Below are 15274 nucleotides of genomic sequence, written 5' to 3'. Positions count from 1 at the left end.
CTCATATATTTACTTACAAAAATACATTCTTACATATTTATTCATTTAGAAAAAAATCATTAATTTATTCACTCCTAGGAAGTTGTTGCACTCAAAGTCAAAATGTGAACTGGCAAGAGTCCACAATAGTTGTCATACATTCAAACGAACTCCTCGGCTTTTGTTGGGGTTACAAATAACTAGTTTAATATCTCTTAGATTTTATATTAGTATGAACAAGCACTAAGAACAAACACATCAATAAAAAAGACAGTTTCCTAGGATGACAGAATTGTGAGTTGGTTTTTTTTCCTCTAACATTATTCTTTTTCTGCAATAAAATCGTCACCCTCACCCCAGTAACTAGGAAGTTTTGATTTTGGTTTATATTCTTCTGTGGTGGCAACTGCCAGCACAGGCAGTAGGCAGGGCGAGGCAAGGCGAGGGAGAGCGAAGGAAGCCATACTGAATTGGGGACCAAGGGAAGAGAGTTCTAGTCCTTCACAGGCACTAAGGGGCTGTGAGACGCTAGTCTACTCAGCACCAGTGAGCTTCAGCTGCCCCGTGAGAGCTCCATGTTCTGTGAGGCCTCATCCCCCAGTCAATCCTGTCACTACTGGAAACACTTTAGCAGGGGCTGGTGACTAGAGCTACACACTTCCGAGAAAATGGTGGGTGTGTATTTAAAGAGGATTATCAAGGGAAACATCTATGAGTAAAAACTCATTTGTCTCCATTTAAAGAGTCGTGTTTATCTACATGAGGTTCGTAGAGGGAATATCTAACGTTTTACAATTATTCTGAAGAGGCTATAAATAGGCAGGATGTGAAGTTAGTCAGCTATGCGCTAGGGCTCACCAAGAAGCACATGTATGCAACATGTTCCGGACTATTTGTAAGCTGTTTTGTTTCTGGCACAAATGGAGAAAGAAGGGAAAAAAAAGTCTTGGTAGATCCAATCATTACAGATTTCAGCTGTACAAATCAAACAGGAAGCTCACGAAGAATGCAATTTAGAAGCATTTAAATCAAACAAAACAAAAAAATCCCTATTCTGGGCATATATACGGACAGCTGCAAAGCCAACTGTGTTTTTGTTTTACTGCAAATTGTTTAAAGTCACCAACAGAGCAGAGTACAAGAGACATCCAAGGGGACATGTCCCCGGTCATTAGCAGTGTCTCCGCATTCCCCCTCCCTGCGTACTCAGTTAACAAGGACCAACTGGTCTAATGAACACCCCTGTGGCACCCACACCAGGCTCTTCGGGAACAGTGTGGACAGAGAAAAAGGTGAATCTTTCATCCATTAGAAGCAAGAGGCTAATGCTCAGAAAACCCAACATGGAAGAGGAGGAGCAGGAGAGGGCGAGGCTCTCAGCCCAGAAACTGCTGCTTCCCAGACCCCACCACCAGCCAGTGCCTCGGAGATGTTTTCAAGCAGTTAAAGGATGAGGGGCAATCTGTTGTGAGTAAGGATCAAAGGAATTATGTCTTTAAGGCTGTGGGTTGGCACAGGGCATTTGTCAAAAGAAAAAAGCCACCCGTTCAAACCTACCTAGGTATCTCTTAAGTCCTAAACAATCTATCACCTAAGAGCTCACCATGCTAAGAAGCCAAGCAGAACTACTTGCTAAATAAACATATTAATTACTTAAATACTTATTACGGCAAGTGCATCACTTTCCATTGGCCATATTTGCAATAAATTAGAGCTTATAGATTTTTAATGTAAATTTTTAGAGTATGTGGAAGGCTCTAGAATGGTAATGTTTATGGGCCATAAGGAATAAGGCATCCCTTTAGTAAAGAATAATGGTTTAAAAAATAATCATAAAGAGGAAGGAAGGAAGGAAGGAAGGAAGGAAGGAAGGGGGAAAAGAAAGAAGGGGTGAAGAAAGGCGGTGCCACAGGTAGCTAGTACACATTCTCTGGAGCAAGCATATAAGAGTTTCATGTGGTCTTGGATTAGTTACTCAAGGTCTCTAGATCCCAGTGTCCTCCTCAGTAAAATAGAGTCATGAGATGAGGATCAAAAGAGTGACACACATAAAGCACTTAGCATGTGCACAAGAAACACTGAGTCTTAGTGACTGTCATTCTGGACTGAGCTCTGTTCCGTCTCCACCCATAATGAGCTGTGTGGTCTGGGGCAAGCTGGGTTTCGTGGCTGAGTATCAGATTATTCACTAACAAAGGAGGAGTCTTGATCTCCATGGCTTCTCCAGGCTCAAACCCTTTCTGACAACGTGACGTGGTTAACAACTTCAAACTCTTTTAGGCTTCTGGTACCCACACCTTTCTTTGAGGATTTATCGTTCACAGCCATGACTTGATTGATACCAAGTGTGTGATCATAAACACAACTGCACAGTGTGAGACTGTGCCTTATGGGAACCCCAGAACCTGCTTCGTGACGATCCCTCTCACAAGTGGTTTCCAGGAACACACAGTGGCAAAAAAGGAATACGTGGCAAAAGAATCCATGTGTTGCCCTTCCAGTGGCTTTCAAACGAGGCTGTCCCCAAATCAGAATGCTGGTATAGTGTGTGTGCTGTGTCCTGGAGCGATGGAGCATATGTAAATCAAATTCATTTGCCATAACTACCCTCCTTTCAAAGGAGCTCTCAATTACTTCCTGTTGGAAACACTGCAAGAATCTATCCCTTCTGAGCCTAACAATGAAGTCAAAAAGTTGCCACTAAATCTATTTCTCTTAAATCAGGGTGGAAGAGAAACTAAACTAATTCAGATTTATCATTCTCCTCCCGCTGTTTTAAACTCATCAATGACTTACCTTTTCTAAGGAAAGATGGGGCTTAAATGTCCTTACACGTCAGGAGATTTAAAGTGACTATTCAGAAGGATAATCTGCCATGGTGTGCACCATCGCATGGAATTCGATCACAAACCCACATTATAAGCTCCTAATTTAGGCGGCAGCCAGGCACCCAAGTTATGTAAGCAACAGGACAGGATTTAATGCTGCTGCTAACTAAGCAAAACTTACAATAAAATTAACCTGACACAGTAGCATTCATAAAAGATTGTGCAAAAGGCAATTCGCTCTAATGATAAGAAGTATTCACGCACAATACCTGGATGAAGCCAGACCAATTTTGCTTCTCTATTAATCCTCTAGACGTCCCTAAGCTGCATCAACATGGCTGGCTTTCCCTGATCCCTGGCCAGTGTAAATTCCATATCCCTCTCACTAACCATGTTCATGAAGAAAGAAGAATCAACAAACTCTCATGAAATACGTGATTTGGGTAAGAGTCCTCAACAGGGACTAACAGACATTAGGGGAAAGGACGAAGTGGAAATTCACAGTGGAAGGATCAAGTAGTCACCCCGTGAACGCAGTGACCTGCCACGGTATCACCGACAGGGAGACACCCGTTTTCCTGAGATGGTGCAATGTGAAATACACAACCCCACCAACAAACTGATCCTACCCAAATAACTGGACATGAATCTAATCCAGCTCGAGGGCTAATTTCCGGGGTACAGACCTACAGAGACGAGTGGAACAGGTTTAATGTTCCAAGTCCAGAATGTGGGCCACTCTCCAAGACAACTGACCTGATTCCTCAACAAATCAATAGCTTAGGGAGAGAAGGGTGGGGCAGAAGAGCTCTCCAGAGTTAAAAAGCTTCAGGATGCTCACAATCAAATGCAAGTGTGGGCTCTGTTCTGAACCCAGTTTGAAGAAACCTACTGTAGAAGACATTTTTAAGTTAACAGGTGGACAGCTACACTGGGGAGTTGGGAATTCTACAGGTCCCTGGGTTTCCACCACCGTTTGCCGTCTGATGCTTCTGGAACTGTACGTTCAGGCGCCCCGCGATGAAAGGGCGCATCGGCAGAAAGTAGGGTACGGATGGCTGGGCCCCACCAGGTCCTGTACAGGAAGAGGAAACCGTCAGGTAGGAAGACTCACAAGATTCACAGTTGGTAGAAAAAGAGGCAGTTCCTGGGGTTACCCAAAGAAGAAGTTTACAGGTTCCTCTAGTTAACAATTTTTGCCAATAGGTTTCCAACAGCCCCCAGCTTCATCTGAAACCCATTCATGTAAAAAGCATAAAGTCACTGCTCTGAGCAGGAAAATCAGCATTCGAAGCAAGTTACCTGTGTACTGGGAGAAAACATAGGACCAACACCCAAGTGGCAACCTCCCTGTTGCAGTCTTGAGCGGTCCTCTACCTACCGCCTTGACTGCCTGGAGAGTTCTGTCGAGTTTCTTTTGGCTTCTCGCCTTTCTTTGTTTCAATATATCTGATGGAAAGGCACCTGGGTGGCTCAGTCCAATTCTTGGTTTCTGCTCAGGTCACGATCTCACAGGTTTGTGAGATCAAGCCCCAAGTTAGTCTCCACGCTCACAGCACAGAGCCTGCTTGGGAATCTCTCTCCCCCTCCCTCGCTCGCTCTCTGCCCCTCCCCCACTTGCTCTCTCTCAAAATAAATAAAATAAATAAATAAATAAATAAATAAATAAATAAATAAATAAATAAATCTGTTGGAGGTGTAACTTACATAATGTAAAGGGCACACAGCTCCATCAATTTTTACTCCCTGAAATTTTAATTTTATTTGATTGGTCTTTCCCATATAACATCCCCTCTCCTCGAGGCTAGTAGGGCCAGTCAGAAGCAAGCCTGGAATGGAAGAACAAACAGGTCAGGGCCCGTTTACAACTCCCAAGCCCCGCACGCTGGTGGCCTCCACAGCTGACGCATGCTGTCCGGCCAGCCAAACAGTGAGCGCGAGCCGACGGTGATGGCAACTGAAGATGCGGCTTCTTTACTGCCACCTGTGAGTCTCTAGCTCTGTCCCCAAACCCCACTTTCCCAAAGCTTCCAGCTCAAGGCACAGGGCTTTTCACCTGCAGCTCCGCGGAACCCCTCCCAATGGGTGCAGAACACTGGCCGTCCCCTTTCGCCAGTTCCAAACACCTGTCATTTCACCACTTAATCTTCTTTTAAAACGCGGCAGACGCCCCTGTGGTTCTAACCCTATGGAGACTTTTAAAGATCAGAGGGAAATCTTTTCAGATCCAAATGCAGTATCATTGTTTCACTCTTTAAAACCATGTGTTCTAAAATAAAGAGCAGCTTTCATGTTTGCTATTTTGAACTTAGTAAACAGGGACCATAATTAAAAATCCCTAAAAAATGAAAGGTACTACACTTTCACGCAGTTAGTTTAACAATGCCGTGATCCCATTTTAGAAAGTGAGGAAGCTACGGGGCCAGTAAAAAGTGTCTCCCCAGAAACGAAGGGCAAAATCCTGGTGTAAAGTTAGTCCTTATGCCAAAGAGGTTATCACTCATGATGGCTAAAATTATATAACCAGCTCCTACCAAGCTCCTTGACAATCTAGGGGGAAAAAAAAAAAAAAAAGATAAACAGAAAAACACATAGGAGGTGTTTAAAACATTTTGAAAATTTTCAGAATATTAGGGATACACAAAGAATTCTTCAATAGGGAATATGAAATCCTCCAATATTAATTATATGTGAACAGGGAAAAATACTGTTTAAATACAGATTTTGTTACAAAGAGGGGAAAATGTATTAATGTATAATATAATTATATAAACATCTTGAAAAATGCATGATGCCTAATTAAATTACATCCATTAATAAGGCAGTAGCCTGGGGACAGTTTGTACAAAAATGGCATTTCTGGTAAACATAATATTTAAAATACGACTCAAATACACAAGCTCTAATGACATAATTATGTGTTTTTAATTTGGTGCCATCCTTACGTTATGCCTAGAAGAAAGCAACTTCACAAATGAATCACTTTTAGACGCTATAGTTTCCATATGGCAATGCCAAAATAAAAATGCAGAGCAGATATTCTCCTTAAAGCTATAATTTTGGATTTACCTGGCAAGTGCATTACCCCCACTGGGATCCCAAACCCTTTCTGAGCCTAGAAAGTCAAAAGTGTTACAACAGAGTCCAGGGAAAACAGACGCAGTTCTGCAGACAGAAGCCCCAAGTTTCATCATCGTAAACCTTGGGCAAGCTTTTTAATCTCTCTGTGCTTTAGTGTCTCATTTGTCAAACACGAATAATGCTACCTGCCTCACAGAATCACTTAGAAGATCACAGAAGACCATGAACACCACCACGCCCAGCATAACATAAATGCCCAGTAAATGCCAGCTATTACTATTTTCATCATCTTCTCAAGGCCCATCTCTGTGGAAATCATTCTCATCAGCAAAAAGCACCTCTTTCTGACAAAGGCAAAAAACATTCCTCAAAAGCAGATGCGTTGTGCAACAGTGGGTGAGCTGCAAACACATTCTGTTAAAATATACAAAGCAGGACACAACGGGCCGCATGTTGTGTGATTTCTTATGTGTGGATGAAATTTCTACAAAACCGAAATTTTAGAGACAGAAGAAAGATGAGTGGCTGCCGAAGACTGGGTATGGGAACAGGAATGGACTGCAGAATCCATTTTTTAAAAAAAAATTTTTAATGCTTATTTATTTTTGAGAGAGAGAGAGAGAGACAGACAGACAGACAGAGCATGAGCAGGGGAGGGGCAGAGAGAGAGAAGGAGACACAGAATCTGAAGCAGGCTCCAGGCTCTGAGCTGCCAGCACAGAGCCCAGTGTGGGGCTTGAACTCATGGGCTGCGAGATCACGACCAGAGCCGAAGGTGGACACCTAAATGACTGAGCCACCCAGCTGCCCTTGGACTGCAGAATCTAAAACGGGTCTGGGGTGATAGTTGTTCAAGCACATAAACTACACACTATAAAACTGCACACTGACAATGGGTGAATTGTGTGAATGTAAATTATATCTCAATAAAGCTACACTACCATAAAATAAAAGAGGTGTGTTTCCAAAAAGTTTGCACAGGCATTTCATACCACTCCGTGATAACAGCAAATTCAGGTATTTTACAGAACATAGCAAAAACAGTTCAGAATGCAAGCCTGGCAGGATCAGACTTGGATCCCAATCTTGACCCAGCTTCCTTCCGGGGCAAACTTTTCACTTCTCTAAGCCTCAGTTTCCACATCTGTGAAATGGGAATCTAAAAGGATTACTTTCAGAGGCTGCTGTGAGCATTGCATCATCCTCCCTTCCCCTCTGCCCCCACCCCCAGGGTTTTGCATATCAATAAATGGAGTCACCCTTTGTGCAGTTGCTGAGGCTAAAAGTGTGGATGTTATTGAAGATTTCTTTCCCTCTTGAATATTAGCTCCAATCCATTAGTGAGTCTTGATGGTTCCATCTTTTTTTTTTTTTTAAGTAGGCTTCACGCCCAGTGCAGGGACCAACTCCCTGAGTTGCAGAACTCACCAGCTATAGAGCATGCAAACTTGACCTCACCCACAAGACAGCTCTAAGAGGTAGTCAAGTGTGACTGCCTCCATTTTACAGATGAAAAGCAAATAAATGACCTGTTCAGAAACTGTACTAATTAGTGGGGAGCTTGCGCTTAGGGTTCTGAAATTTTTTTTTAATTTTTAAAAATTTATTTACTTTGAGAGAGATAAAGAGAGGGAACAGGGGAGGAGGGATGGGGGGTGCGGGGGGGGGAATCCCAAGCAGGCTCTGCACTGTCAGCATGGAGTCCAATGTGGGGCTGGAACTCATGAACCCATGAGATCATGACCTGAGCCGAAATCAAGACTCCGGCCGCTTAACCAGAGCCATCCAGGCACCCCTAGGATTCTGAACATTTTAAAAATCTAGGTCTCTCTCTCTCCAACACACTACACTATTTTGTGTGTCCTTTAAAAAAAGGAAGAAAAATAAGAAATCTGACCACAGCATTAGCTATTTTAAATGAAATTAAGTTATAAGGGAAAACAATATTATAAAGAACGTCTTTCTACATAGACATATCCACCATGACACTCTTAACTTCCTCCAGGACATGGGAATTTTAATTCATCCACATTAGACATTCATAAACAACTTCTGATTATTTACACTGCAGGAATTTATAACATGACTCACTGTACAGTCTCATAGGCTCATCAGCATACAGCAGGCCCAGGTGCCTGGATAAAATGTTAAGTTTTAACCTTAACTCTTATGGAGTGTGCTCTCCGTTTCTTATGTTAATAATGACTCAGAAAGGTTTACACCAGAGTCACAGCCCTCTCTCCTATACACTTCATTATGACAAACCTTGTGTCCAAAAATAGAATAGAACGTGTCATTTCTAATATCAGAGCCAGGTTATCTTTACCAGGAGCTAGGTGAGGGCAGGTGAGGAGAAAAGGGAGAAGGAAGTCCCTCCCCCTTCCCTACGGGTCCCTCATCTTGGCACCACTGGGGGGGGGGGGGGGGGGGGCGGAGCAGAAGGGGGGTGTCCCGCATCTTGGCACCACGGCCACAGAGTTACTAAAAATAAGAATTATAAGACTGCAGGCAATGGCACAACAGCCTCCAGTCACGTGTCGGGAACCATGACCCTCTGGGGCTTCATGACCTTGCATTTGCCCCTGCTGTGCCGGGAGGTACGTCTTACTAAGTTCATCTCACACATTGAGAATACCAGAGCTCCTAAGGGTTCTGTAACTTGCTGTAGGTCACAAAGCTGGGGCCTGGATTCTAACTCGGACATGTCTGGCTTTAAAGCTCCAAACCTCTCCCCTACCCCACATTAAGAAATGCACCCCACTCCCCAGTCCCACCCTCCAGCCCAGGGCCGGGAGTGAGCAGGGTGGTCCCCGCAGAAACTTCGGAGCAACACAAGCTGGCACTGCCAACAGCAAAGATCATCAAGAGCCCTCCAAATCACACGTACCTACAACCAGCCAGGAAGCAGACAGCTGGTCTCTAACCCGCATTTTCTCATTCTTGTTTTCTGAGGAGACATCACAACACGTCTTCAACCCAGAAAGTTGCCTAGGCTGGGCATCCCTCCTATTTAAGACCTCTGGTTCTAACGACGAAGTTTATGATTCAGTAGCACAAGCAGGAAAAGCACTGTGGGCAGCCCAGAGGCCCCTGCTGTTTCGCGGACTCTACAGGAGGGTTTTCTTCACACTGCAGAAGCCCAAGACTTTGCTACATTACTGTCACCAAACCATGCCTCCCTCCTCTTCCCCACCTACACATCACCACAGAGCATAGGCGATGGCTACTGCTTTCCAAGTGCTCTGCACGCACTGCTTCCCCTTAAATGAAATCTTTAGAACAGCTAAGGTGTTCACCTAGTTTTATTCTATTTTTAATATTTTTAAATTTATTTTGAGAGAGTATACATGCGCACACGGGTGGGGGAGGGGCAGAGAGAGACTATCTCTCCAGGCTCCACACTGTCAGCACGGACAGGACTTGAACCCACGAACCGTGAGATCATGACCCAAGCCGAGGCGAGATCAAGAGTCCAACTCTTAACCGACTGAGCCACCCAGGCGCCCCATGCATTCACCTAGTTTTAAAGCAACATTCCTTTCTCTGAACCTCTCCCCTCCGTTTTCCCTCCTAGAGCTCACCAGAGTTTGGAAAACATTCTTAAGTCTTCCCACAAGTTCCCCACAAACCCCATCTTATCTTCTCATCTGGAACAGAACTTCTGGTCACCACAGTCATAGTCAGTGCCCCTCCCCCCTCCCCGCATGACACTAGCCCTCAGCTCCTGGGAATCCCTCAGGTCAGGACCCCATGTCCCCAAACTGGTTTCTTGAGGTTCACCTCCAACAAGAACATGGGGACAACACCATCCTTTCCCCGTTTCTCCTGGATCAGGGCCACAAAGCGCCCCGACCCCTCAGCCACACTCCAAACAAAAATGAAAGGTCCTCCTCCTGGGTTCAGCCCCCACCCCTACCACCCTGCTCTTAAACTGCTCAGCCCTCAGCAAAGCACCCTCACTTCCCTCCCATGCCTCTCCCCAGCCTTCACCTTGAGTTAGCAACACGACCCCTCAGCCTTGGCTGGGATTTAGTCTTTCTTTCGGAGACACCTTAATTCACCAAGAGCTACTTTCCCCTCACAGCCCTTAACATGACTGTCATTGAACCATGTCTGTGTAATGTTGTGCAATTCTTTAAACAGCGTCCTCACCCATCGCGCCATGAGGACAGGGACCGCATCCGCTGTCAACTACAATACACCCAGTGCGAGGCCAGAGCTGGCACAGAAGAGGCTCTAAGTAAATGTCTGTTACATGAAGGAGTGAATGAAAAGCAAAGCTTCCCCCACCAGCCTTAGAAACAGCCCCTCGCAGATTTGCCAAGGCTAAATGGCAACCTACACCAGCTTGCCAAATTATTTCTTTTACTAATGGGAAATGAAATCAGAAAGCTTCAACTCCTTTTCAGCCGAGTGTCCTCAGTATTGAGCATAAGGAAAAGTTCAGATGGATAAGGCCCGGCACTTTCTGCACCAGAAAGGAAAAGGGGAGAAAAATGATTTGCTTTCACAAAGGAAAAGCAAAAATAGGCCAAGATAAGACAAGGAAATTATACAAGACAATGAAGCCTCATCGGGTCATTTGAGAACCACGTGGCCTTGGGCTGTGGTTCACACAGACTTCTCATTGGCACCGAAGCTTTCTCAACACAGATGCCCAAAGTGAGATGCGAAATAGGCCAGTGTCCACAACTACTTTCTCTAGACTTCAAGAGGGGTGGCCACCCCCCAACATATCTGGGGACTTCCACAAATGCCTGAAATCTAGATCTTACTGAACCAAATTTCCTGATCCATTTTTAACAACATTCTGCACAGAGAATCCTGGAAGGAGGAAGGTGCAGACCGGACGTTAACAAGAACACTAAGCCACAACAGGACTCTACTGTAGACGTTCTTTTCAGAGAAAAGTCTTCTACCCTGAAACCACTCCCACAGAAAACCAGTATAAATCTTTTCCATAAATTCTTTTCACTTGTGACATTTTAAACAATTAAGAAATCAAAGAAATGAATGAATAAGAGCACCCATCCTACCACAGTTCAGGAACAGGATTTCCCATAGCACTTCCCTAAAACATAAACCAAGTCTACTTTTAAACATCCCCAAGAGTGGTTTCTGCAGTCCACAGGGGCAAGAGGCTGGCCGTCACAAACAGCCATAGCAAGCCCTTAACACTGGACCACTCCCAAATTTTACGCCCCTGCCGCCCCACCCCCAGAAACGTTATTGAAAAAGAACAAAGCTACTCAACTCTGACCTCTAGTCCTGCTGGGTTTACGTTGCGTTTACAGTGCTTAAGTAGTCTAAGGCCACAGGAGGGTTGAAAAATAATATCTAGAATTCTGAAATGTCCTATTTGAGTTTCTTTTGACTTCTGTGTGTGGAAAGGCCCCATTATTTCTGGAGGAACGCTGATCATTACAGCAGACAATGTACTTCTCCCGATAAACTTCACACCCTGACTTACAGGTCACTACTGAGCTGCAAAAGCTCCCTCTAAAGCATGTGTGCAGATAAAGAGGCCCCAAGTTAGGAACAGGAACAAAGAATGCACCTGATAGTTCATAGCCACAACTTCCTTCTCGTAAGTTCTTCTAACTTCGAAAAGGACTGCATCATCCTCACGATCAATCTACTTCTAAACAGTTGTCTCCAAGACCTCTTTTTACTTTGCATGGAGTAATGAAGATGTCCAGAAACTTTCCAAGTGGAAATTGTAGAAATGAAATGTCCGAAAACTTTACAAGTGGTAAACAGAAGTACGTAATAAAAGCATTCAGTGCCAAATCTGTGGTTGAACAATGTGTTGTTTTTTGGCTTTTTTTTACAGAACACATGCACTCAAAACCACTCACTACTCACAGGGAAATCCTTTTTTTTACTTTCTCAAGGCAAAGTCTTTCTGAAGTAAACCTATATCTGGCTATAAAACCTCTATCATTCCTTGTTCTACAAAAAAGGTGTCCTTCCATCAACATTTCTTATGAAATCGGAGAAGTTTACTTTTTAAATATTTTAAAAGCTGAAATACCTTTTTTTAAAATAGTCAATCCAAAACTAGTCCTGAAACCTGAATAGCACATTCCCTAAAACTTTTCTGTCAGTTCATTCTTCCAAATTAAGTGGAAACTACCTTGTTTTTCCTATTTCTTCCCTCCCCCCTTCTGTACAGGTGGTTTCTTGTAAGGCTATAAGAAAATATATTTCAGACAACTTGTTGGTATTAATTCTGTGTGAAAGTGGCTAACCACTATTGTAGACTATGGATATATTTCAATCTGATGTGACTGGTAAAGATTAAGAATCAGTAACTCATTTATTCTCTCTCTCTCTCTCTCTCTCTCTCTCTCTCTCTCACACACACACACACACACACACACACACACACACCATGGCTGCCAAGCCATAAATCAAGCTAAAATGCCTTCATCCTCAGGGTATGTTTGGGCAGTAGACATAAGTGACCTTCTTTTCTGTTTTTTTTTTTTTTTCAATTTTATAATAAACGTACATAATTCTATACTTGAAAGTTTTCAACTTGAAACTACTAAGAAATCTCCAGACAGCCATCCCAGATACTATTTCCACTTAAAGCAACTTGGATAACTAAGATCTCCAAAGTCATGGCCAGGGCAACGTGGTCAGGGGAGAAAACGAACACCCCCGTTGGTGAGAAATCCTCAGGTTAAAGAATGTAAAGTCTAACAAGCATCCCGTTTTTTCTGTATTTCCCTTTAATATCATACTCAAATCACAGAACTTTGCTCTACCGTCACTGACTTAAGTCTTTCTGAAGAAGGAAGGGTATGGTATCTTGCCGCTCAGAGTAAGATCTGCAATTTATACCCTCAACAGGATTCCTCTTCATATTTCAGAAGTGGCTCTTACCATCCCCTACACAGCGTGTCAAAACTTGGCCACACATATCCATGTGATCCCCGAGGCACCCGAAGATGCTTAGCGAGATACTATGGGAACCAAATTTCTAGGACTTAATGGGTGCAGACGCCGCCCAAGATACATACCGGGTTTACTGGATGAGTAGCAACGGAAAGGAGTCAAAAATGGAAAAGTTACTTGCAGACTGGAAACAGTGCGACAGTCACCTTTAAAGCAACGGGGCAACCCCCACCCCCCTCGGCCCCTCCTTTGTCTGCCCAGGCACAGGCTCGCTCGGGCCCCGGAGCCCGCTCCGGCCACCCCGAGCGCGCCCGCGCAGCGAGGGGCAACCGGGCGCCGAGGGCTCGGCATCTGGCCGCGCGCGGCGCACCCGGTGGGCAGCGCATCCCGCTCCAGGCAGGGTCTCTCCATTTTCAGGGCCGAGGAGGCAACAATAAGCCGAGCCGAGCGGCCGCCTGGGCTCCCCTTCCTCGCGGCGCCCCCCCCCCGCCTCCCCTAGCACCCCTCGGGCGGGGGGGCACGGCACCGGGCCCTGCCACGCCCCAGCCCTGCACCCCAGGCCCTCACCGAGCACGGCGCGGGGCGACCGGGGCTCCCCGCACGCCCACCGCCCTGCGCGTCGTCCTCTCGCGCACGCACGGACCCCCGCCCCACCGCGCGCGCCGCTCTCACGGCCGGCCGCGGGGAGGGAAAGCCGGCGGCCCTTTCCGCCCTGGGGTCCCCCGGGCCGGGGGTCGGGGAAGGGCGGGCGGCCGCGCAGTCTCCCCGGAGCGCACCCGCCTCCCCCGAGCTCCCAGTCTTTGTGTGCAAAGTAAGTGCGGTAGGCGAACCTACCTCGGCGCGCTCACAAAGGCGCGCGGCTCCCTCCCCGGCGCTCGCTCCGGGCGGCCGCGGCGGCGCCCAGCGACCCGGCAGCTCAGAGCGGCCCCGAGGCGGCGCGGGCGGCGGCTCTGACGACGGCGGCAGCGGCGGCCAGTCCAGCGCTGGGCGGCTCTTTCACACCCCGCGGCCCCGCGGCTCCGAATTAAGCGGCGGGGCGGGGCGGGGGCGGGGCGCGACTGCGGAAGCCCCGCCCAGACCCCGCCCCGCCCCGCCGCGCTGGCTGCGGGCTCCGCGCTTGGGACCGCCGCGGCCCGAGGGGAGTGCGCCACGCCAGGCGGGGAGCTCGGAGAAAGCCTGGGGATTTGGTTCCGGGAGGTTTTCCTTCTGTTGTTCTAGTTTGATTGGCTTCAGAAACTTGGAAAGAGGAGAGGGAATGTTGGGAGAAAAAAAACTAAGTGTCACCAGATGAGAGAGAGAAATGGGAAATCGAAGGTGGCGGGAGCACGTTCCCGGAGCCCACAATTAAAGATCTCTCTCTCCCCCACCTCTCTCTGTCTCGGTCTCTCCCCTGAACTACTCGGCTCTCGGCTCGTGGGTGTCTGGCCTCTGTCTTCACTCCACGCTTGTGAGGTTTAGCGAGACTGTCCCCATTGAAATCCTACAAATATGTCACAGAAGAAATCAGGGAGGAAACAGGTTTAATTGTATAAATTTACTGTCAAACCAGGACTTGAAACCCGGTGACCTGGAAATTTACCTAGATTCCTTCCCTGTCCCCACCCATCAAAGAGTAATTGGAGATTTGATTTGTGCACAAGGAGGAAAGGTTTGTTTCACCTTTTTTTTTCCTTCTCTGATTTTGGTTTTTTACAGCTCTCTTACAGCAAATTGCTTCTCTGCCCAACCCTAAGACTCTCAGATTACCATGTGCCTGAATCACAACAGGTACAAAACTAAGAAATTGAGAGTAGCAAACAAGGACAGGTTCATGGGTTTTAAATCAAAAGCTTTTTAATTTTCTTGGCAACAGACGCATAAGGTTTTATTTATTGGGAAGTTTTTCAGACTAAAGAGCGTGGGTCATGATCACACAGAACAGTTATATCAATTATGGATTTCAGTAAACAATTACTCCAAAGATGCTCTAAAGCCAGCCCTTTAAGGGCCTGGCCATCCTTAGGTCCCTGAAGCCCACTGAGGGGTGGAATCACCTGCCACAGGATTTAGAGAGTAAGAGGCTGTGTGAACTTTATCCATAGTGTTTCCTCTGAGTCTTTCTTTTCTCCCTGTCCTTGGATTGTGTTGTTTCTGTAATTAATGGGTCCACCAGTCACCAAACCAGAACTGGGGATCCAGACTAAATTCTCTATTCACTCCTCACAAGGGAGCCAACCCCAAGTCCTAGGAATCCTACAGGGATCCTCCCCATCCTACCCGCCCTGCCACAACTGCCCTTGGGGTGTGTAACCATACCCTGGCAGTGGTCTCTCTCCCAACTGTCCCCAGCCTCCAATTACACACACTTTTTCCCTCCAAACTGCTTCCCAGTGAACTTTCCCAATACAAATCTGTTCAACTTTAAACCCTTTAACAAGTGCCCAATTCCTACTACATAATCAAGTCTAAGCTCCTTGCTACAGTACCCCATAGGGCAGTATACT

The 15274-nt window shown here is 46.1% G+C and overlaps 1 protein-coding gene across 2 annotated transcripts in view; it reads right to left on the bottom strand.

Annotated features, from left to right (window-relative positions):
- The window catches only part of FAM107B (family with sequence similarity 107 member B), a 229122-nt gene that overhangs the window by 64248 nt on the left and 149600 nt on the right, over positions 1-15274 (bottom strand). The window contains exon 1 of one of the 2 annotated variants that reach the window (XM_019460736.2): positions 13626-13794. The exons of the other annotated variant lie outside the window; for it this stretch is intronic. The gene's annotated coding sequence lies outside the window, so the exon portion shown is untranslated. Of the gene's footprint in view, positions 1-13625; positions 13795-15274 lie in introns of those variants that run through there. 2 annotated transcript variants of the gene reach the window in all.

Source organism: Panthera pardus, unplaced genomic scaffold (genome assembly GCF_024362965.1).
Source record: "Panthera pardus isolate Hobbes unplaced genomic scaffold, ASM2436296v1 HiC_scaffold_6, whole genome shotgun sequence".
Classification (NCBI taxonomy): domain Eukaryota; kingdom Metazoa; phylum Chordata; class Mammalia; order Carnivora; family Felidae; genus Panthera; species Panthera pardus.
The sequence above is the reverse complement of the archived record's forward strand: the minus strand, read 5'-3'. Positions and strand labels throughout refer to the sequence as shown.